This window comes from Delphinapterus leucas, chromosome 4, assembly GCF_059928025.1.
Source record: "Delphinapterus leucas isolate spDelLeu-1000000601 "Yukka" chromosome 4, BTC_Dleu_Yukka2, whole genome shotgun sequence".
In the NCBI taxonomy this organism is placed as follows: Eukaryota; Metazoa; Chordata; class Mammalia; order Artiodactyla; family Monodontidae; genus Delphinapterus; species Delphinapterus leucas.
In genome coordinates, this window is record NC_143132.1 from 89,521,382 (window position 1) to 89,548,150 (window position 26,769).

The 26,769-nt window shown below is 40.5% G+C and overlaps 1 protein-coding gene across 3 annotated transcripts in view; it reads left to right on the plus strand.

Moving 5' to 3' along the window:
- Positions 1–2,403: 2,403 nt before the first annotated feature.
- Positions 2,404–26,769, plus strand: part of TBL1XR1 (TBL1X/Y related 1) — a 186,001-nt gene continuing 161,635 nt past the window's right edge. The window contains exon 1 of one of the 3 annotated variants that reach the window (XM_089910831.1): positions 2,404–2,525. The gene's annotated coding sequence lies outside the window, so the exon portion shown is untranslated. Of the gene's footprint in view, positions 2,526–3,196; positions 3,320–26,769 lie in introns of those variants that run through there. The other 2 variants (XM_022571877.3, XM_089910830.1) reach the window with 2 other exon arrangements.

The window sequence follows — 26,769 nt, forward strand, 5'->3', positions numbered from 1 at the left end:
GGATGAGTGGTTTGATTTTATAGTAGCTGCTGCCTGGACGGGACCCACGCACAGTGGTGGCACAATGAAACTTCATAAACAAGCTAGGCCAGTAGATGTGTTTCATTGGGTGGCTCAGATAACGAACCCTAGCTGTACTGAGATAGCTTACTAATTGAAGAGAGGATTATGCTTAGTGACATACATGCGTATGTCACTAAAAATATTGAAAAATAAAAGAAGAAAGATATATTCTCAGTGCTTCTGGAAAGCACCTTTGCAAAGGTACTAGTTCTCCAGTAAATAAGCCTAAGCTTTAGAATCTTACTGAAATGCAAAACTAGCTCTCTTTGTGCTGTTTCCCTGTACACTCAACACAAGTGTTTTGGAAACCTGCAGTTATCTGAATTCCCATCAGGTGACATTGTTTAATCTAACATTCCCTCTTTCATATATGAAAATAGCTCTAAGGACAAACCACCGAGATGCTTTGAACTCTCCTTCTGGTGGTTCAGAGGGAGTTTCCAATCTCACTCCCTTTCCTCTGATGGTTTTCCTGCCCCTCCTGCCCCGCCCCTCCCCCAAAGGTCTGGAAAGGCCTTCAGCTGCTCCTCCCCACCCCCCTCCAAGAGCTCATCAGGGGCAAGAGCCTTTGACCTTGGCCAAAAAAAGCACCTGTCTCATCACTGAGCTTATTAGGCCACCCGGAGTCCAGACGTGTAAAAGTTACTTCTAATGAACTTTTTTTTTGGTGTGAAAATTTAGGTCTCTGATATTGAGAGGAAAAGGCTATTGCTTCAAAATAATGACTACACCAATTTCCAAATATTGTTATGAAAGTACGAAAGTAAGAAAGCAGAACCCCTTACCTAAAATGGCTGCAAAAATTGTTATTTTACTTTGAAGACAGCAATAACTGAAAATAACAACAAAAAGGTTTCTCTGAGGCCAAATCTTAAAATTAAAAGGGTAAGCTGCTTTCTTTACCCTAGGCTTATACAAAGGTCTGAGTAGGCTCCAAGACCTGCTGTTTGAGGACCTTGGATGAACACATTTGTTTTAAAACCTGTGAGGTACCTCCCTTTTTAAAAACAACCCGCTGCACTCATCATATTGTCACATTATCACTCATCTAAGTTGTACTCTATAAGACGCCTTGATGTGCTACACACATGCAAGAAGTAGACAAAGTGGATATACTTCTACTGTCTTTGCTGCCGTTGAGGTATATATGTTTAGTAAACATTTAGTTACATTATTTTATTTTTGTGAAACGCGAACTGATCGACCAAACCTTTCAAACAGACCCACCAGACGATAAATACCACCATATGTTTAATTCACAGTACATTTGGGCATAAACACTTCAATTACAGCTTTGTGTTTAGTATCAAAACCCTTTTCTTGTGTTAGTGTGTTTTCTCCACAGATCCCGTGCTCTGGATTACATTTTGAATATCGCTTATTACAGATAAAGCACCTTTCCAGGTACGCTTCTGAGAAACATATGTATTTACGCACACAAAGGTGCGTGCAGATCTTTTCACAAACAAACGTCCATATGATGCCTGCGCCGCGCTCCCCTCACATGCTCACCGCGTGCGTGTGGCCCACAGGCCGCGCCGCGCAGCCCGGGTGCCCGCGGGGCCAGGCCGTCCCCGAACACGCGGGAGCCCCGCCGGCCTACCCAGAAAAGCTAACCGGCGTTTCCCCACCCGAGGCGTCACAAGCCTTCCCGCCCCCACCGGGCCCGGGGCCGCGCAGCCAAGCGCAGCCAACACCCAGGATGCCCCGCACCCGGCCGCGCACGGCGGTGGGGGCGGGGCGGCCGGGGGCCGGGCGACACCTCGGAGCGCCTGCGGGTCTGTCTTTCTTTTTAAAAGCCTGCGCCGCCGCGGCGGGCGGGAGGGTGAAGATCCAGGCCGGCAGTACCCCCCCCCCCACCCCCCCGGCGCCGCGCCGCGCCGCTGCCGCCGCCTCCTCCCCGCGTCCGCGGCGCCCCTCCCCCGCCGGCCCCTCCCCCGCGCACCCGCCCGCCCGCCCGCCCGGCGCAGGCCGCTTGGGTTTGTTTTGCTGCGCGGCCGCCGCCGCCGCCGCCGCCGCGGGCCTCGCGAGCTCATTTGTGCCTGGCTGGTCCCCATTCCTCTCTCCCCAGTGTTGAGTGTCTGAGCCGTTGGCTGCTCCGAACCGTTTGGCTCTTTCCCTTAGTAACAGCTTTTACCTTCTGCCTCAATTCCTCTCCCCGCTCGCGCCCTTCCCCCGCGCGCCGCCTCCCCCCGCCGCCGGCCGCGTGCGCCCCCGCCCCTCCCCCCGCGGCGGGAGCACCTCCGCTCGCCACCTGGGGACCCGCGCCGCGCTCCCCGCCCCCGCCCGCCCGGCGCCCATCCCCCGCGCCCTCCGCTCGCCGGGGTTATAATTGCCTCTCACCCCCCGGAGGGGTTATTTTGGGGGTGGTTGGAGGTGGCGGCGGCGGCGGCGAGGAGGGGAATTTCCTTGTGTCTCCATTCCCGGGAGGGGGGAGCGGCGTCGGAGGCCACGGTTTCCAGGTAAGTGCCGGGGGCCGGACCCCGGGGTGGGGGCGGCCGCGGGCCCGGGCGGGGGGCGCGGGCGGAGGCGGCCGGGGGGCGCCGGGCCGCCGGGGGGGGATGGGCGCAAGTGGAACATGCATTTTTCAACTTGGCCCTTCGGGGAGCTGGGGGTTTGGCGGGGGAGGGGAGGGAAGGCATTTAGGGTGCCCCATCCCCCCTTTTTGCTCTCAGGCTTCTTTGAAATGCTCACGTGCCTGCCCACCCCCTACCCTTTCCTGGTCCCGGGGGATCCTCACCCTTATTATGTTGTTCCCGAAAATGTGCACCTCGGCCTTCTGCCCCCTTCCACCCTTCGTGCATTTACACCCCCATTTTGTGTGTGTGTGTGTGTGTGTGTATATGTGTGTATGTGCGGGAGGCTTTCAGGAAAGAATTTGCAGCAAATTGAATCAAGGAGCCATCATGAGGCCGACTCCTTTATAGCCTATTTTTAGCAGGGGAGAGGGATCTCTTCGGTGCACGTTATTTTGTTAAACCTCAGGCAGCAATGGAAATCCGCTCCCCTCCCGCGGCGCGGCCCCGGGCCCGGCGCGGCGACCCTGGCCGGCGTGCTGGGGGCTGCGGGCGGCTGTTGGGGCCGCGCGTCCCGGGCGGGGGCGGGGGCGCGGGCGGGGGAGGGGCGCGCGGCCGCGCTCCGGGACGTGTTTATTTGTAACTTAGTGCTTTTTATCGTCTTGAAGAGGTATTTGATAGAGCCTCTTTGAAGTTGGGTTCAGAAGTGTAGAATTGGCAAAGTTATTGCCAGCTTTCTGGTAAGTTTTGGGTGGCTCAGAGTCATTATTTTCTGACAGTGTAAAGGCCACGTTGTGAGAGTGGTTTATCGGTAACTTCCTCTTTGCAACCGATGTCATTTTTTGAACAGAAGCAGACTTTTATAAGTGAAATATTAATCTGAAATGGCAGCTCGAGGGAAGACATGCGTGTGTTAGCGTGTTCAGTATTTTTGGAAGTTCCTAATTTGCTGGAACAGGCAGCACTTTGCAGTGGCAACCGAAAATAAATTTAGGTTGTGAAAATGGTGTGTTTCATGTAAAATTGGGGTTGTAATGGCTCTTAAAAGACGCTCCCATTGTTAGGTTATCTAATAATATTCTCGGAAATAATTGGGTGATTACAAATGACAAAAGTGTTGGAACCTAGTTAAAAACTAGGTTTTTTCCTCAGTGTCTGGAGTTTACTTAAAACCGTGGACTCTGTGGGCACCAAGGTGAAGAGTTTTAGTACTTATGTGATTATAGTTGACAGAGGGAGGTTGACTTTTGGCTTTCTTGTTTTCTAAACAAGACCCTTATGCTGATCTCAACAAGCTTGTTAATAAAATTTGGTGGGTGAAATGTGGGTTATTTTCAGTCTAAATGGTTTGATTCTTCCTCCCCCATATAATTAAGTAATCGTTTCTCTTTCCCCCCCTTTTTTTCCCTAAAGACTCCTTTATCAGGTTGGATAATATAAGGCCCTGGTGGTGTTTTTATCTACTTACCTTAAAAAAAATTGTAATAAATATCCTGGTTACACGTTGAAGATAGAGTGAGTGACTTTTTGGTTTTCCCAGTGTGGTTTATTTTCATTTTTTGTTAAATAAGACCCATGCTGCATTGGTGTATTTTAGTAATCTTGACTTCCTGGAACTGTATGTTCTCACCACTTTAATAAGTTTGTAGTCTAGGGAAATAGGGCACCTTTGTCTCCATGAAAACAGTGTGTGTGCTGAGTTGTATCATGGGAATTCATGGCAAGCAAGCCTCGGAAATTATCCTTGAGCGCGTTCTAGAAATAGTGTTTACCTGTGGAGGAGGAACAGCAGAAAGAAAATATGCCTGAAAGTGGTTAGGCGAGTGATTCGTGTTTATACTTTTTGCTCTTAAATCGAGGTTTTCCTGCTTCTTTGGAATATGAATTTTTTCTCCCAGTCCTGTTATGCACCATGTGATATATGTAATCACAACCATTAAGTCCATAAGTAACTACTACTTTTTGTCACTTGAGTTGTTAGAATCAGACCTAGAGGGCAAAATACTAAACTGTATGGGGGATGAAAACAATATGTACCTGGAGAAAGTTTTTCTTACTGTTAAGGAACTTAATTAAGGTACTTATTAATGGCATAAAAATTGTCGCAGAGCTCACCATCAGTTTATAAGATGTTTTTATTTCAACGTGTACCAGCTTTGGTTATTAATATGGGAGGTACCCGTGGTAAATGGAATGGCCCTTTGTGAAGGTTGTAGTTTTTCACTGGTTGCTTCAAAGAGGCAAATATTTTAATACGTTTTTAGGCGTGTTTAGGAGTCTTTGTTACCTGTGTTCACACCATAAGATTTATCATGATTACCATGATACATGCCTATCAAGAGAACGAGAAGTAACTGCTTCCTTTGTACTGGGAGAGTTTCAAGCTAATATGCAGAAAGGGCAGGAGCTTACTATAAACATAGGGGTTACTGATAAAGAGATGTGACTAATGGACCTTTTAAATGACAACCTGTTGAACGAATACATCTGTTCATATATAACAAAGAAATATAAGTACGACCTTGTCAAATGAGTAGCTAATAAAGGAGTTCTTCTCCAATATACTACAGCAGTTATTACTACAAAGAATTTCTGATTTGACACATTTTGATGAAGAAATAATTTGTTGGGTTTGTTCATTTTCTGTGTTATTTGTATAAAAAGAATTGAGAAGAATGTGAATAGTAGTAAGTCGGGGAGAGAGAGTGGCAGAAATATTGGCACTGTTTGGGACTTTGTATTTTTCTAGTACATGGAATTTGACTCATTTCAAATGGTGTTTATAGTATAAGTCATTGACGTGCAAAAAGAGAAAGCAGCTAACATTGAGACATTATACATCCCCATAGTACAGAAGGGCTAGGACCCCAGGGCTGAGTAGTAAAGAATTGGTAAGAGTATAGTTTGGTTTGGAGACCCCATGGTGGGATCTCCTGCTCTATCACCACTAGATAATTGAATTAAAAAAAAGCCTGTGTGAGAGAGCTTATGCTGGAGAGGTTTGGTGTTCACCTCCTCTGGGATTGGACTCCCTAAGAGTACAGTTAACTGCCTGTTTGCAAGAGTCCAAGAAAAGGGACTCAGCTTGGGCTATACTATAGGCAAGGTGTGAGGTGCTTTCTATGTCATTTATATCCCAGGCTAATACTGAGGTGGGTAGTGTTGGGCTCTTTTTGTGGATGATAAAACAGCAAGGTCAAGATAAGTTAATTCACTTGTTCAAGGCCACAAAAGGATCAAATGATGCACTAGGATTTAAACCTCGGTCTGTCTGAGCTCTAGTCCATGTTCTTTCTAGATGACTGTAGCTGTGCCAGAGTTTCAGCTGTTTCATCAGTCTTTAGATACCCTTGCAAAAACTAGTGTTCCCAATCAAGTTTATAATTCTGTACTTGGGAACTGGGATCTATACTAACTGGGTCAAGTGATTGCATGGATAAATGAAATTCATAGGGCTCAAATACCATTGGTTTAACTCTCTAGAACTGTTTAATAAGATGCCATCTTCTTGTCAACTGCTGTATTTCCTACCTTTAGATTCACAGCGGTGACGTAGCCTCTCCACACACTGCCAGCAGAAATAAGGAAATGTGGTTCCATACCTACAATTAATTAAGAAGGAAAAGCAAATAAGAGTATCTCACGTATTTCTGAAAACTTGTGTAAGAAAAATCATAAAAGTCTGTTTGTGCAGCATACTGATTCTATCAGGGGTTCTCAAGATGAACTGCCCAGCTTCAAATTCAGGCACCATCCCTTACTAATTATGTCACCTTGGGGGAGTAACTCCGCTATGTCTCAGTTTTCTCCTCTGTGTAATGGGACGGTCAACTTCAAAGAGTTGAGAGGATTAAGAGAGTTGTATGTGTGGTGCAGCTGGAGATTATCATACTAAGTGAAGTAAGTCAGAAAGAAAAAGACAAGTACCATATGATATCACTTATATGTGGAATCTGAAATGCAGTACAAGTGAACCTATCTACAAAACAGAAAGAGACTCACAGGCATAGAGAATAGACTTGTGGTTGCCAAGGTGGTGTGGGAGAGGGAGAGGGATGGACTGGGACTTCGGAGTTGGTAGATGCAAACTATTACATTTAGAATGGGTAAACAGCAAGGTCCTAATGTATAGCACAGGGAACTATAGCTAATCCCCTGGGGGTAAACCATAATGGAAAAAGATATATATATTAAAAAAGAATGTATATATGTGTATAACTAAGTCACTTGCTGTACAGCAGAAATTATTAGCACAACGTTGTAAGTCGAACTATAATGAAAAAAATCGTATGTGTAAGTTGCTGAGAACAGTAGCTGACAAACAAGCATCATGAAAATGTAAGTTGTTGAGGATGATAATGGGTTTGGATTTGAAGTTTGTTTCTTTGTATTACATTTTATTTGCTTGTTTTTTAAGTGGGGGCATAATGTCATAGAAAGTATTTGGCAGTTTTATTTCCTGAATTTTTGGGCAAAATAGTCGCAATAAGCTTGGCATAATTTATTTACTCCTGAAGTTGTGATTTAAGGCTTACTTGAAGAATTAGGTTGGGTTTTATTTCATTTTATTTTAAAATTTTAATTTATTTATTTTTGGCTGCATTGGGTCTTCGTTGTTGCGCGTGGGCTTTCTCTAGTTGTGGAGAGCGGGGGTGACTCTTCGTTGTGGTACGTGGGCTTCTCATCGTAGTGGCTTGTCTTGTTGCGGAGCATGGGCTCTAGGCACGCGGGCTTCAGTAGTTGTGGCACGCTGGCTCAGTAGTTGTGGCTCACGGGCTTAGTTGCTCTGCGGCATGTGGGATCTTCCCGGACCAGGACTCGAACCCGTGTCCCCAGCATTGGCAGGCAGATTCTTAACCACTGCGCCACCAGGAAAGCCCTAGGTTGGATTTTAACACTAAGGGAAACAATACCAAGTTCCATAGTTGGTGTAGGTAGTGGTGGGTCTTTTGTGTGTCTTTGTTGCCGTTCTTCTGTCACTTGGGCTTGGAATTTTTAAATCTGTTCGCAGCATTTGAAAACATTTTCTAACTCTTTTTTTTTTTTTTTTTTGTGGTACGCGGGCCTCTCACTGTTGTGGCCTCTCCCGTTGCGGAGCACAGGCTCCGGACGCGCAGGCTCAGCGGCCATGGCTCACGGGCCTAGTCACTCCGCAGCATGTGGGATCGTCCCGGACCGGGGCACGAACCCGTGTCCCCTGCATCGGCAGGCAGACTCTCAACCACTGCGCCACCAGGGAAGCCCTTTCTAACTCTTTTTAAATAAAAAGTGATTTTATTGTTCGAGGCTGGATCTGGCAGTACCTAGGATCTGCTTTTTAAAATTGGAGTGGTTATTTTTTAAGTAGGTTATTGTTTTCTCCAGCCTCAACCTTTCATCTGTGTTCTTGTTCTACATTTTCAGCTGCTGTCAAGACAGTTCTGCTTGGAGGTGTGTTCCTCTGAAATATCTTTGAATCTTGTCTTATTTTCCCTTCCCATTTTTTATCGTTCTTAATTCACCAGTAATGTTAACGACTACTAGAGTTCTATGTGTCAGGATCACGAAGATGCTTTGATAGGTACTTGTGACAATCTAAGCAACTGGTATCCTTATTATTAACAGCGTGGAGACCAAGGCTCAGGTAGTAAGGCGTGCAGAGAGGGGTTTAGGTCCAGTGTGTCTGACTTCTAGGCCAGTGTTCTTATTTATTTAAATTTTTATTTATTTGACTGCATTGGGTCTTAGTTGCGGCGTGCGGGCTGTTCTGTTGCGGCGCACAGGCTTCTCTCTAGTTGTGGCACGCGCAGGCTCTAGAGTGTGCGCACGCACGTGTGAGGGCTTAGTTGCCCCTCGGCATGTGGGATCTTAGTTTCCCGACCAGGGATCGAACCCACGTCCCCTGCATTGGAAGGCGGGTTGTTAACCACTGGACCGCCAGGGCAGTCCCTAGGCCAGTGTTCTTAACTAGCAGTCTGTTTTCTCAGTGAGTGAAGGAGAGAATGAATGAATGGTTTTAGGTTTCTGGGTTATTGCATTACTTTTCAAGTAGCTTGCTCGATATCTTCTTCTCCATTCTGTCTTCTCTAATCACCAACAGTGTAATTTATTTAAATATTGGTTTCATGACGTCAGTTCGCCTGCAGAAGAACCCATAATGGCTTCCCTTTGCCAACTGGATGTAGTTCATATGCTTCAAGTGTGGCTTTTAAGGCTCCATTCTAACCTATTCAGCCGTATTTCCTACTCTTCTCCAACTGGGATTCTTGCCTGTCTATCAAATACTGCACTTTTAGCATACTCATTACTCCTCTGCCTTTGTGCATGCTGTTCCTTCCCTTTATCCTTTTAATAGCCTAGTTTCAGTCCCACTTTCATGAAGTTTTTTCTGGCCATCCTGACTCAGGATATTTCTTTGAGATTTCATCACATTTAATGAGTATCACAAACTCCATAATTATTTATTGTTTTGTGAGTATGTGTCACATTGCCTCAACCAAATGTTACATTTCTTGAAGGAAAGGGCCACTTTCCTTATAGTATGTAGCAAAACTCTTGAGTTTTGTATTATACTATCTTTGTAATAAAATGGATTGCTTCTGCAAGGGCCCATGTTAAAATAAGAACAGTGACAGTTCTGTTTCACTCTTGTTGATGTGGCAAAAGCTTCTTTTTGAGTTAGACCTTCAAAGTTCAGTGGTACTGTAGTCACATTAATTTGAATTTTTACGTTGGCAGTGTTGACAAGGAAGGGGAAAAAAAAATCTAGTCAACATTTAGAGTGAAATGGAAATGGATAGTTTTATCCTCTTAATCCTGGAATAGTAGCCACAGTCCTGGTGAAAAACCTAGTCTAGTTGGGAATCATGTCTCACTAAATTGGCTTTATCTGGTTATATTTGTGTTAGTTATGAAACTTAAGATTTCGGATTTTATTTTTTTAATCCTCAGGCTTTTTTTGCTTGTTATTTTCTTAGTAGTATGTCTAAATAAGATAGTGTTTTTAGCTCTCAGTATGTGTGACAGCATTCTGACCACATTGGAGTCCCATTTGAGCCGTTACTATGAATGTATTAACATGTATCTATCATGTAGTGTCAGTGGCTTTAGTCTACCAGAAGAATGTTGTAACCATCTCTCTTCAATAGTTTGTATTTTTGAGGGGGGGCACGTGGCACGGGGGATCTTAGTTCCCTGAGCAGGGATCGAACCTGTGCCACCTGCAGTGGAAGTGGGGAGTCTTAACCACTGGACCACCAGGGAAGTCCCTCTTTAATATTTTTCTGTGGTAAAGATGTGCCAAACAACCTGGGTAATTTATTCTAAAGGCAGCTATTTTGGTATTATGTCCTTTTGAAATTTTTAATATTTAGAGTTTTAAAATATGAGGGTCTCAGTGTCAAACAATGAGTTGGATGTTACCCTGCTTTTTGAGAGCTTAGATTCATAACTCAGAAATAATACAATCAAACTATAAGGGTCATGCTGAAAGGTCAAAAATTAAATTTCAGTAAGCAGAAAGAGTGTCCAGATTAAGTAAGATATTTATGCGAAATGAACAGTTTGAGGAATGAATGAGGAAGAATATAAGTATTGAATGTTTAAACCTGGAAGTTTGCCACCTGTTTTCCTTTTATCGGAAGTTTCTTTCAGGAGGTAGAATTTAAAATACAGAAGAAAACATGGGGGCCAAGGGTCAGAGATGGTCGTTCAGTGTCTTTTTTATATTCTTCTTTATGTGAAATTGTACTCTGGACTCTCAAACATTTTTTTTAAACAAAGATGTTTTAAATTTTTAACTACTTAAACAGAGTGAAGAATTTTTACTTTCTAAGAACTAGATATCAACCTACATCTTGGTATCTTTATTTTGTCTGAGATCAAAGATGATACCAGTGCTTTCCTCTCTTCCCTCCCTCCCTCCCTCCCGCACTGTGTCTTTTTTAGCATAGTTATGATAGGCATCATAACTAGGTGATCAGCGACTTGACTGGTTTTTTTTTAAATTTTATTTGTTTATACAGCAGGTTCTTATTAGTTATCCATTTTATATACATCAGTGTGTACACGTCAATCCCAACCTCCCAATTCATCACACCACCACCACTACCCCCCGCCACTTTCCCCCCTTGGTGTCCATACATTTGTTCTCTGCATCTGTGTCTCAATTTCTGCCCTGCAAACCGGTTCATCTGTACCATTTTTCTAGGCTCCACATATATGCATTAATATACGATATTTGTTTTTCTGACTTACTTCACTCTGTATGACAGTCTCTAGATGCACCCACGTCTCTACAAATGACCCAATTTCGTTCCTTTTTATGGCTGAGTAATAATCCATTGTACATATGTACCACATCTTTATCCATTTGTCTGTCGATGGGCATTTAGGTTGCTTCCATGACCTGGCTATTGTAAACAGTGCTGCAATGAACATTGGGGTGCATGTGTCTTTTTGAATTGTGGTTTTCTCAGGGTATATGCCCAGGAGTGGGATTGCTGGGTCATATGGTAATTCTATTTTTAGTTTTTTAAGGAACCTCTATACTGTTTTCCATAGTGGCAGTATCAGTTTACATTCCCACCAACAGTGCAAGAGGGTTCCCTTTTCTCCACACCCTCTCCAGCATTTGGTGTTTGTAGATTTTCTGATGATGCCCATTCTAACTGGTGTGAGGTGATACCTCATTGTAGTTTTGATTTGTATTTCTATAATAATTAGTGAGGTTGAGCAGCTTTTCATGCCCTCTTGGCCATCTGTGTGTCTTTTTGGAGAAATGTCTATTTAGGTCTTCTGCCCAGTTTTGGACTGGGTTGTTTGGTTTTTTAATATTGAGCTGCATGAGCTGTTTATATATTTTGGAGATTAATCCTTTGTCCGTTGATTCGTTTGCAAATATTTTCTCCCATTCTGAGGGTTGTCTTTTTGTCTTGTTTGTAGTTTCCTTTGCTGTGCAGAAACTTTTAAGTTTCATTAGGTCCCATGTGTTTATTTTTGTTTTTATTTCCATTACTCTAGGAGGTGGATCAAAAGAGATCTTGCTGTGATTTACGTCCAAGAGTGTTCTTCCTGTGTTTTTCTCTTAAGAGTTTTAAAGAGTCCGGTCTTATATTTAGGTCTGTAATCCATTTTGAGTTTATTTTTGTGTATGGTGTTAGGGAGTGTTCTCATTTCATCCTTTTACATGTAGCTGTCCAGTTCTCCCAGCACCACTTATTGAAGAGACTGTCTTTTCTCCATTGTATATCCTTGCTTCTTTTGTCATAGATTAGTTGACCATAGGTGAGTGGGCAACGACTTGATTGTTAAGTGGATGTTTGTTCTTACTGCTTATCTACTTGAACGGTGGCTAGCATTTTAACGTGAATTCAGTATTAAGAAAATGAATTTTTGCCATGATTTGCAAAGCCATAGTTACATGGGTAAGTCATTTAGCTTCTAGAAATGTGTAAGAGGATCAGATGAAATGCTACCTAAAGTTTGCTCTTTCATTCTACCAGTACTTAGACAGTCAGTTCCTGTATTAAAATTCTGAGATTTTTGTCATTTAATTTTGTGATTTGTTTTTTTTTTTTTTGAGAGAGAGAGTTCTAAATTTTCTTAGCGTATTTAAGGCCTGAAAATCGACACCTTATAGAATAATAGTCAGGAACTACTTGACATTAGCGTAAGCAAACACCTCGTCAGAAAAGTTTTAGTTAATAGCATATTTTGGTGGTTACCTTCAACTGTTAATAGAACACAGCTTATGGGTTAGGAAGAAGTGTTTTATGCTTTCTCCTTAATTTAAAAGGGCTAATTGGGTAGACTGCATACTAATTTTGTTCTGTTTCTATTTTGTGGCTATCAGATGTCATTAACTGACAGTGTAAGGCAATTGGGTCATCTGCTTTGGGTTTCTGAAGTAAGGTAATGGGAATAGATAATGAATGAATTTCCTTAATATTTTTTTCTTTTTCCATATACTTGTTCTTTTATGGGATAAAATTTATCATACGTGTGTGAATTTTTAGATGCTGTTTGTAGTTATAGCGATTTTTTTGGGGCATCTTTTTATTTTAAAATGTAATACCCTATGTACTTAAAATTTTTTCACCCACTAAAGTGATGGATTTTCCCTAAATCACCTTTCTGTGTTTTCCTTAGTAAGCAATATACATTTGTGAGATCCTAGACAGGGGTTAGGAGTGAAGTCTGTTTATGTATCAGGGAAATAGTTTTTTATTCTTCTGCAAAATCTCATAGACCCTCAAGGGGATTACTTCTTAGCCCTTGGACTTCCATATGTCCTGCCAGCAGAGGTCACCAGTTTTAACATCTGGTGAAAGATGTTTTGTGTGAATTGTTTCTTTACAGGTTTTGTTTAGATTTGATGTTTATGACTTTCTTGTTAGTATTTATAGGATCTTCTCAAAGGTACATTTAAATGAAAAGAAATGGAGGCAGAAGATCTTACATAGTCTTCTGCCATTTTAGCGCAAAAAGAGGGGGAGGAATGGAAAGGAGGACACACAGGATGGAGTGTGTGTGTGTTTGTGTATGTATGTTTATATGCTCAGTGTGACTCCAGGAAGATACACAGGAGACCAGTAACAGTGGTTTGGGGGGTGGGGTTGAGGTGGGGAGATACTGAGGCCAGATGTGGGAAAAATTTATTTTCACATATAATCTTTTGAACTGTTTGAATCTTACTATGTTAGTATTACCATTTCAAAAAAAGTGATGATTGTGAAAGAGCAATCATTAAGAATTCTTAATCTTTCTAGTTCTTTCGCTTTGGATAGTCAAAAGAAGAGAGAAAACTATGTAAATTTCTCCCATGCTTTCCAGCCAGTTCTTAAAGAGCTGGCACTGTGTATATTTTTGCAAACACTTATTTTTATTTCTCAGATTTGTTGGCAGAATTAGAGCCACTGAATATGATTAAAACGTGTTGTTTCTGTGTCATGAGTGGGTCATCAGACCAGTGGAATTATTTAGTGATAGTGAACTGATGATTTTCGAGTTCTATCCAAGGTTGCTAATTAGAAATGAACTCAATGCAAACTTTAAAAAGTGATGTTGGTTGTTCAGAAGTAAATAGGTGTTGCCTGATTTCAAAAGTGTTGTTTTGCCAAGGGTTTGGAAATTGGGTGAAAATGGGGGTTCTTGTAGTTTAGTAGTTAATTTTAATAATTATGGTAGTCTTTGGTATAATGGGATTCGTGGAAATGTAGATTCTGATATTGCATGCATCCTAACATGACTTGTGAATTTGGATGTATGTGTTACTGACTTCAAGGAGACAGATATATTAGATTTTGATTCCATTTTGGGTTGCAATTGGTGTCACTTGTAATTGTGTCACTTGTAACTTAAGTTTTCAACTTAAGCTAGAACAACCTCCGGGAGAGAGAGCGCCTGTTTCTGTGCATCTAATTCTGCTGCACAGACCTGACGCTAGCCTTTCCTGAGGGCAGTGCCTCTCCAGTGATTAGAGGGCTAAGTAGGGTCTGTGTCTGACCTTTGGCAGTAAAGTCTTCCTGTAGGGTGTTACTGTGGCAAAGAGCTCAGCCTCTGGAGCCAGGCATACCTAATGTGAATCCTGTCACCCCAGCTTATCAGTTGTATGGCTTTGGGAAATTGTGTAACCACTCCAGTTGGTTTCCACTCTGACAAATGGGAATTTTTCTCTGTAGAGCAGTTGTGAGGATTGAAATGTGAATGCATGTAAGGCAGTTGTCATAGGGCCAGCACATAGGAAGTACTCAATAAATGCTAGTACTTGGTGCTTTTGTTAGCTGCAGCAGCAACAGCTGAGGAGAGAGGCAGAAAAGTGACACTGCTCCTGCAAACTATCATGGCTTTCTGTGGCAACTGCAGGGAATGGGATGGTTAACATTCCCAGTTCAGAGGGCTGCAACTGCATTTGACGACTGAGCTTTTGTTGCTCACTCTGAAATGAGGATGTGTACTGTGGAGCTTTGCTGTGTCTCTGATACATATGTTGTTTTACAGTGATGTTTTGTGTTGAATTTGGTCACATCTTGATAAGATGTTTCAAGAAAAAAAAAGTTATTACCTTTAAAAAAACAAAAAGTCTTTTTGCTTTTTGGAATGGAATCGCTCTTCCTTTTCTGCAGTTTCTGGGAGATCCAGCACTGTTCCGGCTCTCAGTGGACACTGCTTGTATGATCATTTCAAATACACATTCTGAAAATTTTGAATTGGACTTTCACTAAGAAATACATATGACATAACATAGGGTATGTATATGTGTAAAAATACTGAAGTAAGTTTTCAGGAAATTATGCTTATTTTAATATGTGGTACACACTCATTTTCTATACTCTTATTTATAAACATGCTTCTATAAACTTGTAAACTGATTCTGTTATTTTAGAGGTAATAATGATTTCATTATTCACTGGATTTAGAAAAGACTGGTTCAGAGGAGTGTGGTCTTTATGGATTTAGAATTAGTACTCAAAATTAAAAACAAAGTATTATTCTGAATGATAGCACATAGGTAAGTTACATTTATTGGTGCTAATGTCTTTAGGTAGTATTCTGAGGCTCTGTTAGGATTCTGAAGTTCTTATGCCCCAAATTTTGTAAAGTATATGTACAAAGGATAAGGAATTTGGTTGCTAATAAATTTGAATATAAATGACTTTTTTGGAGGGGTAATCTGCAAACAGCTCTGGATTAAGAACCTTGGTTGTCTCTCATAAAGAGCAGTAATTATTAACAGAGGAATAACCATCATTCTAAGTTTCTTATATCTCATTAGGAAAGAAATTTGGATAGTTGTTTTGTACTACTTAAGAACTAACATACATAACATATTGGCTGCCTGAAGTTACACGATTTGATTGAATATTAAGCATCTTTCTATGACATCTTTAAATTAACATCCTGGCCTATGTCCACTGGTCATCTGTTTCCAGCACAGACCTCTACTTGATTGTTATTTGTTGACTCTGTCTCAATAGGCAGGGCCTTCCTTGAGGACAGTTGCATTTCACCCATCTTTATCCTCAGCATCTGGTCCAATTCCTGGCACGCTGTAGACTTTGCATTCATATTGAGTTGAATCCTTGAGGCTCTCTGAATGAGGTACAGTTTCCTAGTGTAGACCCTTACTTCTTTGAGGTGATTCAAATATACAAAAGTAGAAAAGGGATCCCTCCATTTTCACAAATTCATTGACCCTTGGATTCATCTTCTTACTGTAAGACTTGTGAGGGTCTGCTTGATAACCTAGCATCCTGTTTTTGGTGTCTGTAGAGACAACGAATATGTTCAAAACCTGGGTTAAAAGAAACAAAGACCTTGTCCTGACGTTAGCAATTAAACTTGATTTTGGGGTGTTGTGTGGACTTGTCCGTGTGTTCCTGATACTCATGCACTTCTTCTAGTGTATTCCCCGTTGGTCTTTTTTTTTTCCTAATTACCTGATACTGATAATGCCTTTCTTGGTTGGCTCCTGGTTCTTGATCTTAGCATGTGTGTTCAGTCTTTGCATCTACTGGTGCTCTCTCCTTTGACCGTGGCCTTCCCTTAGGGCTTAGAGGAGATGCGCACTCCTTGCCCTTTGTCTCTTTAAACCAACTGTTGCTGTACAAGTGATTCTGTGGCCCAGATTGGGTCTTAATTCTGACCTCCTCTTCTCCTGGTCTGTAGCTACCCACATTTTGGCATAGGGATATCCTATACTTTCTGGGTTTCTGCTATTGAGTGTAGGCTGGCAGTGGCATTGCATTTTCATTTAATGATATTAAGTCATGATGAGACAGAGGTGGAAGATGGAGGAGGGTCAGAGCTGAGGCAACATCCTCTACTTCTAGCTACTGTTGAAAATATCCAGGATAATCTGAGATATTGGGTGTTTGGAGTGGAGGTTGGAGATAAGTGGTCTTAGTAGCTGTGATTCTGTTATCATTTGGAGCCTTCCAAAGTGACACCCCCTTCGTCCCCCACCCCCAGCTTTATTGAGGTATAAAAGATGATCCTTTTGTCAGAAGGAGATAGTTGAGTTGCTTTCTGGAAACCAGGGAAGATAAGATTTTCAGTTTTTTTTTTTTTTTTTGGTACGCGGGCCTCTCACTGTTGTGGCCTCTCCCGTTGGCGGAGCACAGGCTCCGGACGTGCAGGCTCAGTGGCCATGGCTCACGGGCCCAGGCGCTCCCTGGCATGTGGGATCCTCCCGGACCGGGGCACGAACCTGTGTCCCATGCATCGGTAGGTGGACTCCCAACCACTCCGCCACCAGGGAAGCCCAAGATTTTCAGTTTTAAACTTTGAACTACAGTGGTGTTTCAAGAAATATTTGTAGTCAATACATAAAAGTTTAAAATTCATCAGCAGATTTAAAAAATTACTAAGGATAGTACATTTAAAAGATTAACATTTTCACTTTCCTCTGAACGTTGTTGAAACTGGCAAGGTACTATTAAATGGAATGAACAGAGAATTTATCTTAGAATAAGCTTTTGCGTTTTTTTACCCTTTGCTTACTTGTCTGCCTGAGAGTACTTTTGTTTAAGTAGATAACTAATCTTTCATATCCCTACGCTCTTTGCTTGTTGTATTAGGTATGTTTTCTAATTTCTTGCTTCTCTACTTGGTTTGTTCCTTTTTTGGGATCATATACTCTTGTGAATAGCTGGCTGCCTTCTTTTATCTAGTCTCATTTGCCTTTCGTGCATTTTCTTCATGTATGTTTTGCTAGTAGATAACATTGGTTGGTTGGTTCATTTGGTCTGACAAATGTAGAAGTGACTTCCTATAAGTGAGAACTGGTAGTAACAGGAAAAGTTTTTTTTTTTTTTTTGAGATTGTGCATAACAGCATACTAATGATCTTTGATAAATATTGTGATAAATACACATGGTATAATTTACAGGAATGCATATATGGTATTATAGAATGCATGGCAGAAACATTTGTACCTACTATTTTGTAGGCATATGTAATAAGTGTTAGTTTCCTTCCCTTTTCTCTGTGGGTTTTCTATCACACTCAGTATAAAATACAAATGTTTTTCCTTAGCCTGTGAGGGTCCCACCACCACTCTGCCCTTTGGCCACCTCACAAATCGTATCCTATTTCATGGCACCCTTCCCCTTGTTCACTGTGCCCAGCCATACAAGCTCCACACCCACAGAACAAGCTTGTTCCTGTCTCAACGCCTTAATTGCTTTGCTCTTTGCCTCAGGCTTTGCCCTGAGATTGTCACATGGCTAATTCTTTTATGTCATTCAGATTTCAGTTTCAATGCCACCACCTCAGAGAGGTCACATAGAGGGGTCACAGTGAAGTAGCTGCCCAGTCTCTAGCCATTTTCTGTCACATAGCACTTATCTCTCTCTCTGATAGCCTTAATTGTTGATTTATTTTTTTTTGAAGTCACCTCTGTAATTTAACCTCCCTGAGAACAGGGATGGGCTCTGTCTTGTCACTCGGGACCTAAAATAGGACCTGGTAGGTGTTCAGTAAATATTTGAATGAATTGTTTTCTCGGGGATGTTTTCATGACCAGCTGATAGGCTTAAATTAGTTTGTCCTTAGTAGAATACTGGAAATAATTCATTAAAAGGTCAGCATTTAGAGGAGTGTTGGAAGAGGCTTTACTATTGATACCTTGGTATCTACGTTTGGAAGCCCAGGGACGTATGTGAGTGCTGTCCACTTTTCTTGGAGGAACATACTTATAGATGGTATTTGAATCAGGAAAAAAATATATAGATGGATAATTGATGGACCAATTTGAGTATGTGTATGTGTTAATAATGTTAGATTTTAGTAGGTTAGTACTTCACTTTAACATACATATTTCATTCAAGAAAAATGATGAGGGCTAGATACCACCGTTTAAGTTTTGTGCAGGTTCAGGAGATTTTGTAATTTACCTTTAGTTACATTTACCTGTGATTTTCTGTCTTGAGTAATCATGGTCAGCTTCCCAAGGTTGGTATATGATTCAGAGCTCTTTTAGTTGTACGATAGATACCCAGTTCAGACTAGCTTAAGCCAAAAAAGGGAGATTTATTAGTATATAGAATCCAAAATGGATTGAATAACTCAATTATAAGGAAAAACATTGAGCCAGCTGGGCTTTAAGGGAACAGCTAGAACCAGACCCATTTGAAAGCTACCAGAAATCTTTGCTAACAACCTTGCTTTTTTGTTTGTTTGTAGATTCGTTTCATTTTCTTACAGTAGATTTGCTTTCTTTACCAGGAGGAAAATATAACTTGCCATTGCCAGTTTTTATCCTGTTTTCTCCTGCTGTAGAGTAAGGACTACCTCTTTCTCTTTTTCATTTGGAAAATTCTTGAAGCACTGGCAAGTTTGATTTGGGAAGGGGCCCACCATGGCCATAGGCCATGTAAAAACTATGGCTGTCCCAAGTACTCGGTGGGAGTGGGGGGAATGAGAATTGAGTGAAGACAGGAGTTCTGGGCAGACAGCCTCTTCCCCTCCTGCCTCCCCCGCCTGTTTCACCCCTCACAAAATGTGTGTCCATTTATAGTTGGGGAGGTTGTGTCTTTAATCCACCGTGGATTGTCAGATGAAATTTTCCTTTAACCAGAACTGGCACTTTTTTGGGTTTTTTTGCTCTGTGGTTTCCAACCTTTTCAAATACAGATCCATTTTTTTTTAACGAAAAATTGAGGTCCCTCCTGTGGTAGCAGTCGTAATTTTATGAACTCTGTCTCTGGCTAATATCGGTATTCAAATGAATTTGTTTTCTCAAAATGAGTTACATAGTAAACAACTTGATGCAGTTTATGTTGGCTTTGTTTTTAACATTACTTCTGCTAATTTAACAGCTAATAGAAGCCAATATTTGAGGGCAGCTGTTAGAAAATTATCAACAGGTTAATTATACATATTTAGGGGATATTTTAATCTCTGAGGAAGATAACCACCTTTATCCTAATCAGGTAGTTAAATAATTTTAGCGTGTAACAACATTAACAAATTACATGTTCCCAACAATTATTTTGAGCAATATTTCAGCAGTTCACTAAAATAAGAAAATGGTTGGCCATGTAGGAAAAGCCTTTTGTGACCCAAAAGATAGTCGTCTTTCTGGACTTCAGTTGCTTCATCTTTAAAACATTGAACCAGGTCTCTGAGGTCTCTTCTGGAGTTAATGCTCTTTGACCCTGTGATTGCACATATAATTTAAAAATTAGGTCTGTGTTCAGCCAAATTAAATGGAAAATGATCTCTTCAGGTCAATCATTACCTGAACAGCTTTTGCTAAAGAAAATACTTGCATTTCTCTGACACCTTCTCAATTTTGGAAAAGTTAGCTATAAAGAAAATAGTTTTTAGATGTCTGAAGAAGAAACTTCTGTTGTTTAATCCAGTAGTCTTTGAGTTCAGGTGCATTTGTTACATCCGATTTCACTGTAGAGTAAATTAAAAGAAATAGCACCAAACACATTTTTGAGAATGATTTTTCTTTAATGCCCTTAATTGTGTGATTGCTGACTGTCAAAGCCAATAATTTTTCAGCAGTTCAGGTTTTACTTTGCTCTGTGTACTACACATTTTAGAAGTTGTACCAAAAGTATATGTCTTAAGTACTATGAGAAAATGCTGTTCACGTTCATAATTTTTTAAATACTAAAATAAGTTTCAAGTGTTGTCCATATTAACTACTAACTGAGAATCTATGTATATTAAAATAATTTACAATGAAAATAGATATGTGAGTGGTATAACAAAAGGGGAGGACATATGTTAGGGCATAAAGATGCCAAACATGTTGATCTTTTCTGGCAAACGGTTTTGTTTATGTGTAGCACATGGTTTGAGAGCTGGAGAGTGATGAGAATGCACAGGGTAGGTAAGTAGGGATCATATCATGAAATGACTTCTTTGCTGTGATAAGGATTTTGGACATTCTTCTGTGACAGGAAACTAGTGAAGGACTTTAAGCAGAACTGCAGGATTATATTTTATCCCTGGATATAGTGCACGAAGGATAACATGATGGTTTCAGTGGGAAAGGGGCCTAGCTGTGGACTGAAGGGAGAAAGTTGAGCTGGTAGTATTATTGGTGAAAGTGACAGCACATATTTCTGAGAGTCTTGCAAACTGGTCCACATTTCTGAATTCTGGGGGGAAAAAAAAAGGCAATTGGAAATTCAGGAGAGAATGGAGCATCCAGGTTTTCTTCTCTCTGGCTTGTTACTGCTCTTCTTTTTGTGGGGAACAGGGGTATGAAGACTAGGGGCTTGTGGGGATGGGGGATTAATTTGATATCCAAACGGTTAATGGACAAAATAGGGACAATGCAAGGAGGGGGAAATTGCCCTTGTCATCATGATATCTTAACTGAGGGATAACTAAATTAGGTACTTATTTGAGAATAGTCAACAAAAAAATAGGTTGGTATAGTACTACTAGTTCATGAAGAGTCTAGTGGGTGTAATTTTTATTGAATTCTAGTTTAGTGACATTTTCATATATTTTCAAAGCTTTTAAAAAGAATTTATATCAGTATAAAAGTTATTAGACTCTCAGCTTGATAACTAGAAAGTTAATCTGAATTAAATACTGTTTAACATTACATAAATGTTGTTTTTTAAAAAACTTACTATTTTGAAATAGTTTTAGATGCACAGAAGAGTATGGGGCTGAGGTTATGGATACTTAGGGAAGAATACCACAGAGGTGATGTACCTGTCTTGTATCAGGGGTACATGTCAGTGTTTACATACAATAATACTATCAATTGTTACTGGTGATGTTAACCTTGATCACTTGGTTAAGGTAATTATTACTGGTGATGTTAACCTTGGTCAAGACCGTTAACCTTTTATCTAGAATTGTTTAGACTGGCACTATCCAATTACATATACTGTGTACCACACATAATTTAGAGTTTTTAGTAACCACGTTGAAAAAAGTGATAAGAAACAAGTGAAATTAATTTTTAACAAATGTTTTATTAAACCTAATATAACTACATTATTATCATTTCAGCAGGTTTATTCATTATGAAATTACTGTTGTTCTGCTTTCCATACTCCATTCATTAGAAGTAAGTCACTAAGTTCAGTCCTCATTTGAAGTGTGAAGGACATTAAGTTCCACCTGCTAGAGGGGACGGTATCAAAGAATTTGTGGACATGTGTTGAAGTTACTACAGTTATTAAGAAATATTTTGGGGAGGTACTCCGAGGATGTGTAGCCTTTTTTTCCCTTAAAGTTTTGCCCAATAATTTTAGCATTCATCAGCGGGACATTGTTTACAGCAGCGATTACTGTGGTGTTCTAATGGTGACTTTCTAATTCTCTCATACCTTCTACATGTATTAATTGGACTTTTCTGTACAAATGTGTTCCTTTTCCCTCATTTATTTTTTCAATCGAGTATGTGCATGTGGATCCGTAGATATTTATTTTGTTATTTGGGTTATAAATTAATATCATTTCTCTTTAATTTGTTGCTCAGCTTGTTCCAGCTTTGGCCACTGGGAACTCGTCCAGGCTGCCTCCTGCACCCTTTCAACATGACCCATCCTTTGTTTTTTTAATCACTTGCTTCCTGACATACAAGGTGCTCCAGGCTCATCTTGTATTTTCCCTTTCCTAGCCCTGGAATCAGCCATTTCTCCAAGAAACCCTGGCTACCTTTTATTAGAATCACAACAAAATTTTATTCTAATTCTGGAAGTAATGTCTTTATACGGATCTTACAGAGTGTCAGTATTGGCTTGTGATTCTACAACAGATTTTTCTTATGGTTTCTGAACCACGTTTATTCACTCAGCAAACGTTTAAAAAGTGTTTATGTGCCAGCATTCTTACTGGGGATCCAGGGTCAAATAAGACATGGACATTGATCCCAAGGAGTCTAGATACGAGAAAGCAGATCTTTTTTTTTTCTTCTAACATATTTTATTGAGTGCCTCTTATGTGCCAGGTACTGTGCTACAAGTGAACAGGCAATACTAAGAACTGGAGCAGGATAGTGTAGGTTTCTTTTAGGAACACATGGGAGGGATTCTAAACACAGTGTTGGGCCAGGTGGAATGTGGAACAAGTCTTGAAAAATGACTAGATATTAGCCAAATGTGGAATTGAGTGGAGAAGTAGGGCAAGGGAAGCTATTCCAAGAGGAGGAAGAGCAGTGCCAAGACCACTGGGGATGATGGTACGTGAGGTAGGGCCAGAGATCCCTGTGTGGGATGGTGGTGTTGGAGAAGATGGGAGCAGGTGGTGGCAGGATCTTGGTCATGAAGGTCTTGTGGGTAAGCCAAGCTTTGGAAAGTTGAGGGACCTTTTCAAGGAGTTTGAGTTGGAGGGTAATGTGATCAGATCATCCTGCTGGCACCTTGGAGGGTATGTTGGCTTTCTTGAGGGTCTTGCCATGATAGAGGTGTGAGGTGAAAGTCTTAACTAAGAACTGTGTTGGTAGTTCTCAGACTTCAGTGTGGGTCACCTGGAGAACTTGTTAAAACATGTTTTTAACATCTCTCAGCCCCACCCGCAGTTTCTGATTCAGTAGGTCTGGGATGGGGCTGAGAATTCGCATTTACTTGGACAAAGTAGTACTGATTATTTTCTGTTCAATTGTAATAAGTTCAGTTCAGACTCTTGATACTTCTTAAGGATTAAAAATAAAACAAAACTTTAAACCAGACTTATTTAGGGGGAATCTGTGACCATTATTTATTTTATGTGTTTATACAAGTATATCTCTGTGTGTATAGGAAGTGAAGCTGATAACTGCTTTGAAAGTGATTTGACTAGGTAATTTATTCACATTGTTCAAAATTCAAAAGTGTTCTTTTTCCTGTGCTTCTCCAGTCCTCCAAGCCACCGGTTACTCTCCTGGAACCAAGCAGTGTTATCAGTTTCCTCTGTATCCTTCCAGAGAAACACCATATATGTAAAAGCCAATAAGTGCATAATTTACACTATCTTCGGTATTGTTTTAAACACAAATGGTAGGATACTAGTCACTTTGCTGTATTTTACTTTTTTCACTAATGTATTTTAGATCTCTCATCAACACCTGAAGAGCTTCCCTCCGTTTTTTTTTTTTTTTTTTACATCTTGATTGGAGTATAATTGCTTTACAATGGTGTGCTAGTTTCTGCTTTATAACAAAGTGAATCAGTTATACATACACATATGTTCCCATATCTCCTCCCTCTTGCATCGCCCTCCCTCCGACCCTCCCTATCCCACCCCTCTAGGTGGTCACAAAGCACCGAGCTGATCTCCCTGTGCTATGAGGCTGCTTCCCGCTAGCTATCTGTTTTATGTTTGGTAGTGTATATATGTCAATGCCACTCTCTCACTTTGTCACAGCTTACCCTTCCCCCTCCCCATACCCTCAAATCCATTCTCTAGTAGGTCTGTGTCTTTATTCCCGTCTTACCCCTAGGCTCTTCATGACATTTTTTTTTCTTAGATTCCATATATATGTGTTAGCATACGGTATTTGTCTTTCTCTTTCTGACTTACTTCACTCTGTATGACAGACTCTGGGTGCATCCACCTCACTACAAATAACTCAATTTCGTTTCTTTTTATGGCTGAGTAATATTCCATTGTATATATGTGCCACATCTTCTTTATCCATTCGTCCGATGATGGACACTTAGGTTGTTTCCATCTCCTGGCTATTGTAAATAGACCTGCAATGAACATTTTGGTACATGAATCTTTTTGAATTACGGTTTTCTCAGGGTATATGCCCAGTAGTGGGATTGCTGGGTCATATGGTAGTTCTATTTGTAGTTCTTTAAGGAACCTCCATACTGTTCGCCATAGTGGCTGTACCAGTTCACATTCCCGCCAGCAGTGCAAGAGTGTTCCCTTTTCTCCACACCCTCTCCAGCATTTATTATTTCTAGATTTTTTGATGATGGCCATTCTGACTGGTGTGAGATGATATCTCATTGTAGTTTTGATTTGCATTTCTCTAATGATTAATGATGTTGAGCATTCTTTCATGTGTTTGTTGGCAATCTGTATATCTCCTTTGGAGAAATGTCTATTTAGGTCTTCTGCCCATTTTGGGGTTGTGTTGTTTGTTTTTTTGTTACTGAGCTGCATGAGCTGCTTGTAAATCCTTTGTCAGTTGCTTCATTTGCAAATATTTTCTCCCATTCTGAGGGTTGTCTTTTGCTTTTGTTTATGGTTTCCTTTTCTGTGCAAAAGCTTTGAAGTTTCATTAGGTCCCATTTGTTTATTTTTGTTTTTATTTCCATTACTCTAGGAGGTGGGTCAGAAAGGATCTTGCTGTGATTTATGTCATAGAGTTCTGCCTATGTTTTCTCTAAGAGTTTGATAGTTTCTGGCCTTACATTTAGGTCTGTAATCCATTTTGAGTTTATTTTTGTGTATGGTGTTAAGGAGTGATCTAATCTCATACTTTTAAATGTACCTGTCCAGTTTTCCCAGCACCACTTATTGAAGAGGCTGTTCTTTCTCCACTGTACATTCCTGCCTCCTTTATCAAAGATAAGGTGACCATATGTGCATGCGTTTACCTCTGGGCTTTCTATCCTGTTCCATTGATCTATATTTCTGTTTTTGTGCCAGTACCATACTGTCTTGATTACTGTAGCTTTGTAGTATAGTCTGAAGTCAGGGAGCCTGATTCCTCCAGCTCCATTTTTCGTTCTCAAGATTGCTTTGGCTATTTGGGGTCTTTTGTGTTTCCATACAAATTGTGAAATTTTTTGTTCTAGTTCTGTGAAAAATGCCAGTGGTAGTTTGATAGGGATTGCATTGAATCTGTAGATTGCTTTGGTTAGTAGAGTCATTTTCACAATGTTGATTCTTCCAATCCAAGAACAGGGTATATCTCTCCATCTAGTTGTGTCATCTTTAATTTCTTTTATCAGTGTCTTACAATTTTCTGCATACAGGTGTTTTGTCTCCTTAGGTAGGTTTATTCCTAGATATTTTATTCTTTTTGTTGCAGTGGTAAATGGGAGTGTTTTCTTGATTTCACTTTCAGATTTTTCATCATTAGTGTATAGAAATGCCAGAGATTTCTGTGCATTAATTTTGTATTCTGCTACTTTCCCAAATTCATTGATTAGCTCTAGTAGTTTTCTGGTAGCATCTTTAGGATTCTCTATGTATAGTATCATGTCATCTGCAAACAGTGACAGCTTTACTTCTTTTACGATTTGGATTCCTTTTATTCCCTTTTCTTCTCTGATTGCTGTGGCTAAAACTTCCAAAACTGTGTTGATTAAGAGTGGTGAGAGTGGGCAACCTTGTCTTGTTCCTGATCTTAGTGGAAATTGTTTCAGTTTTTCACCATTGAGGATGATGTTGGCTGTGGGTTTGTCATATATGGCCTTTATTATGTTGAGGAAAATTCCCTCTATGCCTGCTTTCTGCAGGGTTTTTATCATAAATGGGTGTTGAATTTTGTCAAAGCTTTCTCTGCATCTATTGAGATGATCATATGGTTTTTCTCCTTCAATTTGTTAATATGGTGTATCACATTGATTGATTTGCGTATATTGAAGAATCCTTGCATTTTTGGTATAAACCCCACTTGATCATGGTGTATGATCCTTTTAATGTGCTGTTGGATTCTGTTTGCTAGTATTTTGTTGAGGATTTTTGCATCTGTGTTCATCAGTGATATTGGCCTGTAGTTTTCTTTCTTTGTGACATCCTTGTCTGGTTTTGGTATCAGGGTGATGGTGGCCTCGTAGAATGAGTTTGGGAGTGTTCCTCCCTCTGCTATATTTTGGAAGAGTTTGAGAAGGATGGGTGTTAGATAGAATTTGCCTGTGAAGCCATCTGGTCCTGGGCTTTTGTTTGTTGGAAGATTTTTAATCACAGTTTCAATTTCAGTGCTTGTGATTGGTCTGTTCATATTTTCTATTTCTTCCTGATTCAGCCTTGGCAGGTTGTGCATTTCTAAGAATTTGTCCATTTCTTCCAAGTTGTCCATTTTATTGGCATAGAGTTGCTTGTAGTAGTCTCTCATGATCTTTTGTATTTCTGCAGTGTCAGTTGTTACTTCTCCTTTTTCATTTCTAATTCTATTGATTTGAGTCTTCTCCCTTTTTTTCTTGATGAGTCTGGCTAATGGTTTATCAATTTTGTTTATCTTCTCAAAGAAACAGCTTTTAGTTTTACTGATCTTTGCTATCATTTCCTTCATTTGTTTTTCATTTATTTCTGATCTGATCTTTATGATTTCTTTCCTTCGCTAACT